Source organism: Octopus sinensis, linkage group LG9 (genome assembly GCF_006345805.1).
Source record: "Octopus sinensis linkage group LG9, ASM634580v1, whole genome shotgun sequence".
NCBI lineage: Eukaryota > Metazoa > Mollusca > Cephalopoda > Octopoda > Octopodidae > Octopus > Octopus sinensis.
Window position 1 is genome coordinate 9,118,818 of NC_043005.1, and position 15,182 is coordinate 9,133,999.

Below are 15,182 nucleotides of genomic sequence, written 5' to 3' on the forward strand. Positions count from 1 at the left end.
TCAGTCATTTGACTGCGGCCATGCTGGAGCACCGCCTTTAATCGAGCAACTCGACCCCAGGACTTATTCTTTTGTAAGCCCAGTACTTATTATATCGGTCTCTTTTGCCGAACCGCTAAGTAACGGGGACATAAACACACCAGCATCGGTTGTCAAGCAATGCTAGTGGGACAAACACAGACACACACATACATACATATACATATATACGACAGGCTTCTTTCAGTTTCCGTCTACCAAATCCACTCACAAGGTATTGGTCGGCCCGGGGCTATAGCAGAAGATACTTGCCCAAGAGGCCACGCAGTGGGACTGAACCCGGAACCATTGTGGTTGGTTAGCAAGCTACTTACCACACAGCCACTCCTGCGCCTATTGTTCAGGATAAGTGAATCCTTGAAAGGGATTTCATTTTCAGTGCATTATTTTTATAGATTTCGAATAGGCCTGCTTCACATCGAGTTTTGAAAGGTCTGACTCATCCATGATTTCTTTGTTTCGTTCATAATAAACAGAAATTCTGTCGGTAATATTTTAAATGGACAAGTTGTTTCCAAATGAACAATGAGTAAAGTTTATGTTCGACATTATTCCATGCACATATGCGTTATGCGATTCTTAAATATCTTTAATCTTGGCATGCCAAGATTAAAGATTAACCTCTCTGCATGTTGTATATGTGTCCAAGCATTTACGTCTGAAAAAAAAGAAACAGTAGTTGAAACAAATTTATTTTGCTAAATATCCTTCTCTTCTGATTGATTCAGCTAAAATTGTTATAAAATGTCAGCTTCTCATATATATCAGCATGCGTTAACTCTCTTATTCCCTGACCATTTTAGAGATTATTTCTTTTCATGAGATGTTTATTTTAACGATTAAATAAATCTTTGATCCAAAAATCCACCACATTGCAAGTTTGTAGATTAAACTTTGCCACTTCGTTGTCATTATTAACTACAGCGAATGAGACGAACAATTTACTGCATTCAAAAACATTTTTATTCATCTTTAATAATAATAGAGACAGCTGAATTTGACATCTGTAAATCATATGCAATAGCATTTTGTTTTTTTTTCTATTCTTTTTGTTGATTAATTACGCGTATCTCAACCCCGGAAATTTAGTAACTTTCATTTTTGCCTCAGGTATCAATAGAGGAAAACATGATTTTCTGTTAACATGTCCGTGCTTAAGAAAATGTTTAGAATATTTGTAAGGTACTTGCGATATGATTGTGGATGGGAAAAATATTTTGGAGAGGAACACACTGAAGATCGAGATAGAAATAACGGAATTTGAATATTGATGAGCATACAACAAACGACCAAAATCCTTAAGGAATTCACTAAATCCTTGACTGTTGGCGCCGTAACCTCCCATACTAATAAGCGAACGTATTGTGTAATTGTTACCAATACTGTCACATGATATATTCACTGGTATAATGCAGCTCTTACGTTTGCGATGACTATCGTTCACATACTGACGTGGCCCTCTGACGTGACCCAGTGTTAACCAATCAAAACTTAATTCAAGCAAAAGCACTTTGAGCTAAATATCACAAAAATGTGAAAAGCGTTCAGTAAATATATATATATATATATATATATATATATAATATATATATATATATATGTGTGTGTGTGTGGTGTGTGTGTGTGTGTGTGAGTATATATATGTATATATATTCTTTCTAAAGACTGATAATGCATCGTTAAATTCTTTATATTTTATATACATTTATACAAACAGTGTGTGTATTCGTTCGTATCACTGAATACGTAAAAGTAAATTTTGCAAGTGATACAGCTATAAAATCATTTAACAAGAGAAATATAGCTGGAAAGCTTCCATAGATGTTGTGGAAGGCAACACGCAAGCAAGCAATATAATCTCGAAAAATCATAATCTACATAACAAATTAAGGTGCATATCTGTAATATCCAACTAATTACAACAGAAATTCATGTGAACAATAATAATACGAGAAGTTAATAGGTTTTTAAAATCCTTAGTAAGTGATAAGTGTCAACATAGCAGAAATGCACAATGTTGGAAATATTGACGTTAAACACGAACCGTTTAGAGCTTTAGAAACAGCATGGGGAAAATTTACTTCATGCAAGGAGACCAAAATTATCGCAATCATTCTCATATTCCAAATAGAACTCGCATAGTTGTCAATTACCGAGCAGTCTCATCGTTCAGCGCATGGTTGTTTTATATTTGTAAGATCGAATTTGCACTAAAGCAAATTACATTTATTTAATGGAGCTGTAGTGTATCTGCTTAGTCATTATCTTTTCTATAAATATACTCATATATATATATGTGCATATGTGTATACATATATAATATATATATATATATATATATATATAATTTATATGTCTAACAATAAGGGTTTTTGCAACAAGCTGCTTGTTGCAAAAGCCCTTATTATTATAATTATATAAGTTTTTACCGAATATGGTCATTTTCCATACCGAAATACTACTAGGTGAAATTTGTTGATTTTATTAACTTAATTATATTTCACCCTATATCTGTAATAATTTATATGTATATATACATATATATCTATATGCATTTATATATATATATATAAATTTAAATTTAAAGTAAGTAAGTAAGGATGTGTGTTTCATACTTTCAAAGCCAATGTGATTTTATTTTTAACCAATGAACAAGGTAGGCTGATAATTTAAATTTTTTTTATTTTAGATTCTCGTTGCATTGTCTATTTCAGTTTTCTATGAACGAAGTGCAGTTTTCCAAATGTCAGTCTGTTGTTTGATATATTTAAATAACTAACTTCATTTCAATTTATTCTTTTTGCCTGGAACAATGACGGCATTGAATCGTTAACTAGTTTTTTTTTTATTATGTGGATTATATTACACTAATTTTGTCATATAATTCCTTATGTACTTATATATATATATATTTGAGTAGTTGAATGAATTATCTTGTTATGGGTAATTCGGTTAACCGATACCTGGGTAGAAAATTCACATCAGAGAAGACACGTTTGTGTCTTAAGTTCCTTGCTTTTCCTGATGAGAAAGCGGCATAATATACTCCTTATTCCTTCGCAAATAGGAATATGCAGCCTTCGAAACATATGTCGAAAATAAAGGAATTTTGTTAATTCGTCGTTCAACTCCATTCTTTCATATATATATATATATATATATATATATATATATATATATATATGTTTTCATTTAATTTCTTATAGGTTTACACACTCTCTCACACACATACATACATATGCATTTACCTCACCTCTGTGTGGGAGGAGTTTGACTTGATTTTCATGTGAATTAGCATAATAGATGTATGTATATTATATGCTTATATTTATATATTTACGTATACATGTTGATGTGTTCATTTCTGTATCTATGTACGTATATATTAGATTTGTATGTAAGAATATACTCTTAGATTTTAACATTGTCTCGTTTAGCTGCAATGGTCCAGCACAGACACATTGTGTACAACTTGTGCCGGCACTTGTCTTTTATTATATCTTTATATATAAAAGAGAGGTTGTGTGCTGTCTGTCTCCTACGATTTAGATTCCTAACTACTCCCACATTTTGCGGTGCAGTTTAACCAAAACCGGGTATCTTATAGTCGTGATTCATATCGAGCCCTTCTGGGTATTAGCGCGCGTGTACGATGAGTCTACGATTTAAAAAAAATTACCATCAATTTTTCCGATTTTTAATGCATTTTTAACATATATAAGGGAAGTAACTCTCTAAAAATGTATTATTAAATCTCAGAACGTAAAAAGCTACAGTAACACCCGCCCCGCCTTTGTGGTTAGCCATATTGAGATGGCTATTATACTTTACATCTCTAAAAATGCTTATATAGTTATTTCCCTTACAAACCCGAGCAACGCCGGGCGATACTGCTAGTCTTTTATACAATATCTTCCTCGACAAAAACGTAGATCACTTGTGCTTGTATGAATCCTTATTTTGCAATCCCACTAAAAGCGCATACACTCTGTATTCAATGAGTTATTGTTTATAAAGTCACAATTGTTAAGAGTAAAATCAGAGAAACCGACTCAGATGCTCTAAAGGAACTTAAGCATCCAAAGCTGTCCGTGTGAACTGTCTTTCGTATTAAAAGAAATGCTGATCATTGTTCATAGACACAGACTTGGTTACAACTCTATGGAATTAGTTTATAGTGTACAGTTGAGGTATGGTGGGAAACAGTTGTAAAATATCTGTTGTATTTGTTCAACTTCGTTTGATAGTAGGATGAGCTAAAAGTTAACTGGAGTCATGCAATGGTGCTTCTACAACCCAAGAAAGGTAATCAGGCGGACTATAACTGTTGGGTCTTTGCACTCTTGTCCATGCCTAGCAAAGATTTTTCACAGTGCCCTACTTAAGGGTTTAAAGGAGATTGATGATGCGTTGAGAGAGGAGCCAGCAGGTTTTCGGGATTGCAAGTTCTGTGTGGAACTGTTGTAGATGTTGCTGAAAATAATTGAGCAAAGCAGAGAACAAAGAGGTGGATGAATACAAGTATCTGGGTATTTTGGAGTACAACAAAATGAAGGAGAATGAGTTGAAGTATAGCTCCAAGTAAGAATATCTAAGGAGAACCAAATTAATTATGGAAAGTACACTCAATGGAAAGAACAATATCAAGGCAATGAAATCATGGCCTATCGTCTAATGCGATATAACGCAGGTGTTGGTAAATGGACAAAAAACTAACTTGAAGAAATGGATAAGAAAAACAGGAAAGTGATGACAGTGAACAAGGAACTGCATCCTAAAAGAGATATCGATAGATTGAATGTGCTTAGAAACTAGAGAGAAAGAGGTTTCATAGGATGAAAGCATGTGTTGTCAATGAGGGAAGCAATCTGGAGCGAAGGTGACTTATATCAGTGAAGGCGAGAACAGCAGTGGCAATGGAATAGTAACGTTACTATAGTTGCCATATACACAGGACGCTACATACATACTTTCTTAAATACATAGATACACGACACACACATACAGAGAAGGTGTGAGGAATACGTAGCTTTAAGGTACGAGGGGTAGGTGCCACTTCTGGTGTCAATCGGTAAGTAATACTCGCACACAGATATATATATATATATATATAAATATACATATGTGCATACATACTTACATATGTCTACTATGCATTATTTTAAACTCGTGATCACCTATGTGTACATTTTTATATATGAAGGCACATGGCCTAGTGGTTAGAGTAGCGGATTCGCGGTCGAGGGATCGTGGGTTCGAATCTCAGACCGGGTGACGTGTGTGTTTATGAGCGACACTACTAAGCTCCACGCGGCTCCGGCAGAAGGTAATGTCGAAATTCTGCTGACTCTTTCACCACAACTTTCTCTCACTCTTTCCTCCTGCATCTTCCAGCTCACCTGTGACGGACCGCCGTCCCGTCCAGGTGGGGAACCTATACTCCAAGGAAACTGGGAAACCGGCCCTATTATTAAAACTATCAAATTAAACGTTTCTGATGTGCTGGATTATTTGAATGTATTTTTGTAACGCTCTTACCATTTTCCCAGCCGTAGCTTTCAGTTATTACATTTAACCTTCAAGAAAGAAAATAATAGATCAGACATAACAATTATAGATAAGGAAAAGCAAACTTGTTTACTAATCGACCAATCATGACCGTTTGATTACATTTTTGGAAAAGAAGAGGAGGAAAAAATACAATCCCTTAAAATTAGGAAGAAAAAATACAATCCCTTAAAATAGGAAGAACTTGTAGTATGAGAGCTGTAAAGGTCGTGCCTATAAAAATTGTTGTGTTGGGAACAGTAAGCAAAGATGTAGACAAATGGCTGAAGGAGATTGGAATAGAATGCCCGGTAGAGCTCCTACAGAAAGTTTGTCCCTTAGGGACAGCAAAGATTATAAGGTGGGTTCTAAGCACTTGAAAGACTACTGAAAAGTTGTGGATAAGTAAGTTGTGGATACCTAAATAGTAACTTGCTATCCACATAAATCGTACATGGTGTAGGACCGAACCTACGTCAAACCATATTATTATTTTGGTTCTCATATTACAGTTCTCATACTACAAGTTCTTATTTCCAATTTTAAGGGACTGTATTTTTTCCTCCTCTTTCTTTACGATCATGGAATCAAACGGTCATGATTGGTCGATTAGTAAGCAAGTTTGCTTTTCCTTATCTATAGTTCCGCTATTTGCAAAAGGCCTGAAGATTGTGTGGATATGGGTGGTACTCATCTGGTACTTATTTCATCATTCACGAGAGGATGAAGTATAATGTCGACATCGGCGGAATTTGAATTCAGTATGTAAGCGCAAAGGACATGTTGTTTTGCATTTTGTGCGGTGTGTTAACAATCATTTTATTATTATTATTATTGAGTGAGAGAGTAGTGCATGCCATCAAAGTGACACTAAGGTAAAATATTCAAATCCCAGTATACCCATCATGAATATCCGTCTGATAACGGTACACGAGGCACATGCATCACAACCATATGTGCGCGACATGGTGATCTCATATCAAGATAAACAGCACAAGACCTTGCAGGTGGGGCCCAGTAAGAATTTTCTTCTGGTCGAGTACCCATCCTGCTCAAAATGTCCCTGAATAAGGGTTGTTTGAGGATGTTGAACGAAACACCCATGTTTCGAGAGGTGAATTATTCAAACCACAAAGAATCCCTCTCAACATATGACTCTGATGCTCCCCCATTACCTCTGCTCGTGATCAGAGATTCACAAATCGACAGCCACTAAGGGACATGCTCAACTGGTTAAGGTCAAACAACTGACAAGCAAATCTGTGGTATTGATCAGAATATTTGCTATAGCCCATCTTTTATACCAAGACAAAACAACGTAAATGATAACATTCCATCATTATTATTATTATTATTATTATTATTGTTATTATTATTATCATTATTACTATTATTATTATTATTATTACTATTATTATCATCATCATCATCATCATCATCATCATCATCATCATCATTATTATTATTATTATTATTATTATTATTATTATTATTATATTATTATTATCATTTATTATTATTATTATTATTATTATTATCATTTATTATTATTATTATTATTATTATTATCATCATTATTATTATTATTATTATCATTTATTATTATTATTATTATCATTTATTATTATTATTATTATTATTATTATTATTATTATTATTATTATTATTATTATTATTATTATTATTACTATTACTATTATTATTATTATTATTAATATTACTTCGAAAGCGGCGTTTGTATTTGCACGTGAGTACACATACGCACTTAAACACGCGCATGCGAACATACACTCCGTTATTTAAAATCTCAGTCAGTAGCACGAAAGTGTGTATTTGCTCGCCAACAGGTTCACTAGAAATGCTGCGTATTATCACCTCGTTAAGTTTCTCAGATTGTTTGAGTACTTATAGAAATTCTATTCACAACATTGTCAGTGACACACGTAGATGGAGATTAATGGAGCTCGTAATACTTGGAATAATCTAATTATACATTACATTTACTGCATTAATTAGCATTCTGTGCTAGACAAAGCTAAATCATCTGCCTCGCACCTGCACAGAATCGCATTTATGTATTTTTCTATCCATGCCTTTCGTTTATTTTTTTCTTTCTTTCTTTCGCTTCATATCTCTTTCAACACATGTGTTATTTACACACGCATGTATATAAATAAGCAAGCAAGAACGAGCATGGTTCATATACTACCAAATAAAAAAAAAAAACACTCATCCATCACATACTGGCCGCGTGGCCTAATGGATAAGGCGTCTGACTTCGAATCAGAAGATTGCGAGTTCGAGTCTCGTCGTGGTCGAGTTATTTCTTTAAATGGCGGTGCCCCAGCATGGCCACAGCTCGTGAGCTGAAACTAGATAAAATAAAGATAAAACAGAAAAAAATAAATACGCATATGTGTGTATTCACATGGACAGAGAAAAAATGTATATGTTGTTCCATATAGGTACATACAAATACATAAGTAAAAACGAATGCATTGTATGTATATATACGTATGCATATGAATGTATGTGTATGTATAAATATGTATGTAGGCGTAGAAGTGGCTGTGTGGTAAGTAGCTTGCTTACCAACCACATGGTTTCGGGTTCAGTCCCACTACGTGGTACCTTGGGCAAGTGTCTTCTACTATAGCCTGAGGCCGACCAAAGCCTTGTGAGTGGATTTGGTAGACGGAAACTGAAAGAAACCTGTCGTATATGTGTATATATATATGTATGTGTGTGTGTTTGTGTGTCTGTGTTTGTCCCCCTAGCATTGCTTGACAACCGATGCTGTTGTGTTTACGTCCCCGTCACTTAGCGGTTTGGCAAAAGAGACCGATAGAATAAGTACTGGGCTTACAAAGAATAAGTCCCGGGGTCGATTTGCTCGACTAAAGGCGGTGCTCCAGCATGGCCGCAGTCAAATGACAGAAACAAGTAAAAAAAAAAAAAGATAGAGGTTGATAGATAGACAGAGTTCTTATTTCTTCTCAGTACATGTCCGTATGTGCCCAGTATTTACCTATCCACCTCTTCGTCTGCTTAGTCGGGAAGCTTTCTATTATATAAGAACGAGTAACAGATGTGGCGTGCATATTTTCAGTTCATCTATAGCATAAACAAATGTGTAAGCCGTATGGCCTCCGGTGTTGTATCCAGATTTTAATTCGGGCTTATATTAATCAACACCACTTGCAGTTATTTAATTAATGTACCATGCATTAATCAAAACCCTTCGGGACGTTTGAACTCGGAACAGTGATTAAATTAACTAGTTTAACTATTAATCATTGCCGCTGACTTTAAGGCTTCGTAGATGACTCAATTAACAATGTCAGCCAACGCATCCGGGTATTTCACACCGATTAACGCGTGAAACGTGGATACTGATAATATTCATTACCAAGCCCCTCGGAAGCTGCTATTCTTGGTTAGTTCATGCGGGTTTCAGCGTAAGTATTATGCAAAAAGTGTCCAATGAGGTAATTCGAATGCAATTTCATTCAGTCAGTCATGCGTATAGTAAGAAAAGCCAACGGCTTGCAGTGCACTGTCTGTGACAGCCGGTATTTCTGCCAGTCATGTAATTATCTGGGAACCGACCATGAGAGTGCGGAAGTTTGATGAGATTCTAAAACTGTAGTTAAGAGTAAATGATGGAAGTTAATGGTTTTGCTATTAGGGATGATATTAGGACACTGGTCTTAGGGTGAGATATGTAGCACGTCATTAACCGTTGTTGCGAATGTATCTATGAGGTATATGATGATGAAAATGTTGTTGATGATGATGATGATGATGATGATGATGGTGGTGGTGGTGGTGGTGGTGGTGGTGGTGGTGGTGGTGATGATGATGATGGTGATGAAGATGATGGTGGTGGTGGTGGTGGTGATGATGATGATGGTGATGAAGATGGTGGTGGTGGTGGTGGTGATGATGATGATGATGATGATGATGATGATGATGATGGTGGTGGTGGTGGTGGTGGTGATAGTGGTAATGTTGTTGGTGTTGGTGTTGGTGGTATTGGTAGTGACCGTGACGATAGCGATTACAATGTCGGCCACAACAGCGGAAACCATATTGACAATGACGGTGAAATATTTCTTCAAATGAAAATAGCATATCAATGAAAAAGTCGAACAAAGAATTATATAGCCGAAATAAATATATACAAAAGGAAAAAAAAAAGAGTATATGCAGAGAATAATGCTGATACCTACAGGAGCATGAATAGCCGAAAATCGCATATCGCATGGTTGACATGAAGTATTTTCAAGTGAAACTGCTATATACGTAAAAGGACAAAAATATGTTTCAAATGACAGAACACAGTCAATGAACTACAGAAAGATCAGTTCGACTTCATAGTATTAGTGTTGATATGCGGTTTGAATATCACATTGTCTGATATGGTCCTAGGAACGTTATATTTGAAAATATAATCACGACTGAGATGGCTATATTCATGAGATGGCTATATTCACGACTGAGATGGCTATATTCATTGTGTGAGCTTAGCAGTGTGGTTACTTCGTTAAACTGAACTCTATGTGAATTCTTCCTACCTTGAAACCACTGGCGCTCTCTCACACGCTATTTTTTGAAGGCGGCGAGCTGGCAGAAACGTTAGCACGCCGGGCGAAATGCGTAGCCGTATTTCGTCTGCCGTTACGTTTTGAGTTCAAATTCCGCCGAGGTCGACTTTGCCTTTCATCCTTTCGGGTCGATAAATAAAAAGAACCAGTTACGCACTGGGGTCGGTGTAATCGACTTAATCCGTTTGTCTGTCCTTTGTTTGTCCCCTCTGTGTTTAGCCCCTTGTGGGTAGTAAAGAAATAGATATTCATAGGTGTTTTGGATCAATATTGAATCAGAACTGAACAACATAGAGATATTAACAGCAATTATTTATTAACAACATAGAAATATTAACAGCAATTATTTATTTGGAACATATATGATGTAACACGGAAAAGACAATACATTTTGTCTGAGTATATAAGTTGATTGGGTGATTACAAATAGTTTTCCTAGCGTGTTTTTGGTTGTATCGAAATAGAAGGAAACGAGACGTCATACTCTCTCTTTTACTCTTTTACTTGTTTCAGTCATTTGACTGCGGCCATGCTGGAACACCGCCTTTAGTCGAGCAACTCGACCCCGGGACTTATTCTTTTTGTAAGCCCAGTACTTATTCTATCGGTCTCTTTTTGCCGAAAGGCTATGTGACGGGGACATAAACACACCAGCATCGGTTGTCAAGCAATACTAGGGGAACAAACACAGACACACAAACACACACACATACATATATATATATATACGACAGGCTTCTTTCAGTTTCCGTCTACCAAATCCACTCACAAGGCATTGGTCGGCCCGGGGCTATAGCAGAAGACACTTGCCCAAGATGCCACGCAGTGGGATTGAACCCGGAACCATGTGGTTGGTTAGCAAGCTACTTACCACACAGCCACTCCTGCGCCTATGTGTATATTTGCAACTGAAAACATAAAAATGTAAAACAAGATTCGAATGGTGTTCAATAACTCGACGTATCATAAAGTGTGGGGATAATAAAGAAATATACTGAAAGAAACAGATAACAAGACGAGCAATATCTGATCTAATATACAGTTACTGCTGATGTGGAAACTACTCACAAGAACGATAGCTATTGAGATATACGCATTTATGGAAATGGAGCATCTAATTTCTCAGAAATAGAATTGATGAAAGAGATCACAGAGAAAAAAATGATCGATTTATATAGCTAAAGTGAAAGACATTTGCTTGGTGTGTTAGTGTAGACAACACCACAAGCCTTTAAGATATGCCGGTTTCATTTGATTGTAATATATTTCTTAAAAAACAGCCTTTTCTTTTTCATGAGATTTTGTTGGTTTCCGTGGCTGATACGAGGCGGGTTTTGGGAACATTCTCGGAGATGCGGCTGTTCGTGTCCTTAAAACTGTAGTGTAGCTCTGATATTTTGGAAAACCATTTTTGCTATTATTGGCTCTACTGCGTGATCTCTTTCAGCTTTTCTATGAGAAATCCCTTAAATGGCCCTTCTGTAACCCATGTAAATATTGAGTTTACTTTTTTCGCCCAGAAAAACTCATGGCTTTCTCCCAGCACATCCAACGAGGTATTTCTCTCTTTCCGTCTCTCCCTCTTTCTCTCTCTCTCTCTCATAGGTCTGGTGTTTACGAGAAGCATTAAGACTTGTAATCCCTCGGAGCCCAATATCATCCTAGCTAGAGGTGCACTTAACACATATTCGCACTGCTCTACATACAAGAGAAAGAGGAAAGAATTAACTTTATTTGTAATATGCTTGGTTGTACCCCAGCACTGTGACAGTGTGTGACGTAAGAACAAGCGTATCCATCTCGTTCTTAATTTTAAACTAATTCATTTAAAACTAATGCATAATCGTAATCCCGAGTAACAGAAATGAGATCTTGATCAACACAGGAGAAGGCGGGAGGACATTATCAAACTTCTTTCGTGGATAATAAATAACTCTCCATTATATGGTATACAGAGATATATTTCATCACATCTTTCAAATACTTGTATGTATTGTAGGAAGAAATGCGCTGTGCTTCATACGATATTTTATCTCCTCTAATCCTCAGCATAACAATGGCCACATTTAGATATCTGCTGAAGGAAATCGCCATTGGCTATTAATGCTATTGTCAGTCCCTGAACGGACTCCGAGATATGGACGATCATAATATATTTACATGATACAAAAACGCCTACTAGAACACAGTAATGTCGTTTATAATTCCGCCAAGACACTAAAATGACCGAAGGAATGGTGCCCCAGCATGGCCGCGGCCTTCGGGCTAAAACATTTTTAAGGATTTAAGGATTTAGGACGAAACTACAATTCGTGGAGGCAAAATGATTAAGACTGAAAACATTAAATTAGAGACAATGTAGTGGGGGCTAAAAATGCTTGATCAGATCCACTTAAACAAACATGAAAATAAATGAGTCAATATGTCAGCCATGAGTTTACAGGAACATTATGTGAGAAGTGATTTTCATTTCCGCGGACTGTGCTTTTGCTCTTTTACTTGTTTCAGTCCTTTGACTGCAGCCATGCTGGAGCACCGCCTTTAGTGGAACAAATCGATCCCAGGACTTATTCTTTGTAAGCCTAGTACTTATTCTATCGGTCTCTTTTGCCGAACGGCTAATTTACGGGGACGCAAACACACCAATATCGGTTGTCAAGCGATGGTGGTGTTGGTGGTGGAGGGACAATCACCGGCACACAAATACATACATAGACACTTACATATATATATATATATATATATATATAGAGAGAGAGAGAGAGAGAGAGAGAGAGAGAGAGATAGATAGATAGATAGATAGATATAGATATCATGGCACTCCGACGGTTACGACGATGAGGGTTCCGGTTGATCAGATCAATGGAACATACCACTCTTAAAATTAACGTGCAAGTAGCTGAGCACTCCACAGACACATGCACCCTTAACGTAGTAATCGGGGAGATTCAGCGTGACACAGAGTGTGACAAGGCTGGCCTCTTTAAAATACAGGCACAAGAGAAACAGGAAGAAAGAGTGAGAGAAAGTTGTGGCGAAAGAATACAGCAGTGTTTGCCACCATTCCCTGCCGGAGCCTCAATAAACACTCACAACACCCGGTTTGGGAATCGAAACCGTGATCTTATGACCGCGAGTCCTCTACCTAAGCCACTGGGCCATTGAACCTCTCTCTCTCTCTCTCTCTCTCTCGATATATATATATATATATATATATATATATGTGTGTGTGTATATAGCAGGTTCTTTCAGTTTCCGTCTACCAAATCCACTCACAAGGTTCTGGTCGGCCCGAGGCTATAGTAGAAGACACTAGCTCAAGATACCACGCAGTGGGAATGAAACCGGAACAGTGTGGTTGTGAAACAATTTTACCACACAGCCACTCCTGCGCCTATAAGCCAGTCCTGTGCAGCAAAGAAAGTGCAATACACCAGATCCACATGAATACAACCAGGTTTAAATCTCAGCTGTTGTTACACTCTTTTTCAGCGAAGCAGTAGGATCGGCGTGAATTTGAAGACACAACGCGCTGCTTGCTCCATGTTTCGAATCTATGATCTAATGATTGTGAGTCCATCACTCTATACCCTCATCTTCATCCCAGATAGAGTATCAATTAGCTGCTAAAGTGGAATAAATGAATCTGATAGAGTATAGCACATATAACTGGAGGATGAAATTAGAAGAGAGTTGTGTAGAACACAGCTGAAAATACTTGAAATACTGGTGTCAATGATAATTAAAATACATTAGGAATAAATATACAAGGCTGTTATAGACTACAGCTTCATAATAAACTAATTGTCGTTGGAGAAATTTAAGGAAAAATAAAGGAATCCGAAGACACCACTCAATAGCTGATATAGTTACCATATCCCTCTCTCATTCTCAAGGAAAGCCGGGCCTGTTACAAATAGAAAATATCAGCTAAGTAACATTTATGAAATTAGAATAGCCAAAGATTGAGTCGCGGAAAAGATTACAAAACGAAAAGATAAACTCTGCAAAGTATACTAAAGCCAAAATTTATGATAGCTTAAAGGATACAAAGAAAGTAATTACAACGGAGTGAAATCTACAACGCTCAAACAGTAAAGGAGGGTTTAATTTTAAGTGAGTATGCTCAATTTTGAGCACTAAATATCAACAATAAATAGAAGGCTAAAATTAAATGCAGAATAAGCGTTCAATACAATGGAAAAGACTACAAGACACAGTACATCTGGCGGCCCGATCCTTACCATGTCTGTATATATCGTCACATACGATCGAGTTAGGTAATATGTCGACTTTTAGACATGAAAGTAGATAAGTAGTTTCAGCATCTGATGTACAAAATACGACCATCTCTCAATAAATCTGAGAGAAAAGACAAAGCTTACAAATAAAACCATCAAGGACTGCAACGAAAATATGTATACGTTGACAAACAGCGCGATCCCATTTTAACTATGTATTACCCAGGAAAATGTTAAGAAAACAACTTTCAAAGAAGAATAATATGGAGACACAAAAAAATTAGTGGTGTGTGGGGAGAAAATGTGTGAGGTATGAAAGGGGAAAACTACATCCAACAATAATTAAGTCTGTAATTATAAGCGAAAGCAATAAAAATACAAAAATGTCATGTGAGGTCCAAACAATTACACTGCAACGCTATAATTACAGTCTTCACCCTACACAAGACACCATTAATTCAGTCGTACAATTAAATAGAGTTCACTATTGCACCCGACATTTAGCCTATACAATCAGCACCAAATAAAATAGCACATAACATACAGTTCCATAATCGATTGTTAATCATATAACAATTAACACAGCACGCATTTTATACAATTAGCTTCCAATAATATATCGCATTCTATACATCATATCTCGAATACAATCACCACCCGACACAACAAAAGATAACGTATTTGACACATAAGATACTCTACACATCTACCGCACACAAGATAAGACAATGCCGAGAAAGTCGTTATG

General features: G+C 36.5%; 1 non-coding gene across 1 annotated transcript; it reads left to right on the plus strand.

Moving 5' to 3' along the window:
• The first annotated feature begins 7,831 nt into the window (after positions 1-7,831).
• Positions 7,832-7,904, plus strand: Trnar-ucg. Its single transcript has one exon. It is a non-coding gene; the product is annotated as a tRNA-Arg (tRNA).
• The last annotated feature ends 7,278 nt before the right edge of the window (positions 7,905-15,182 follow it).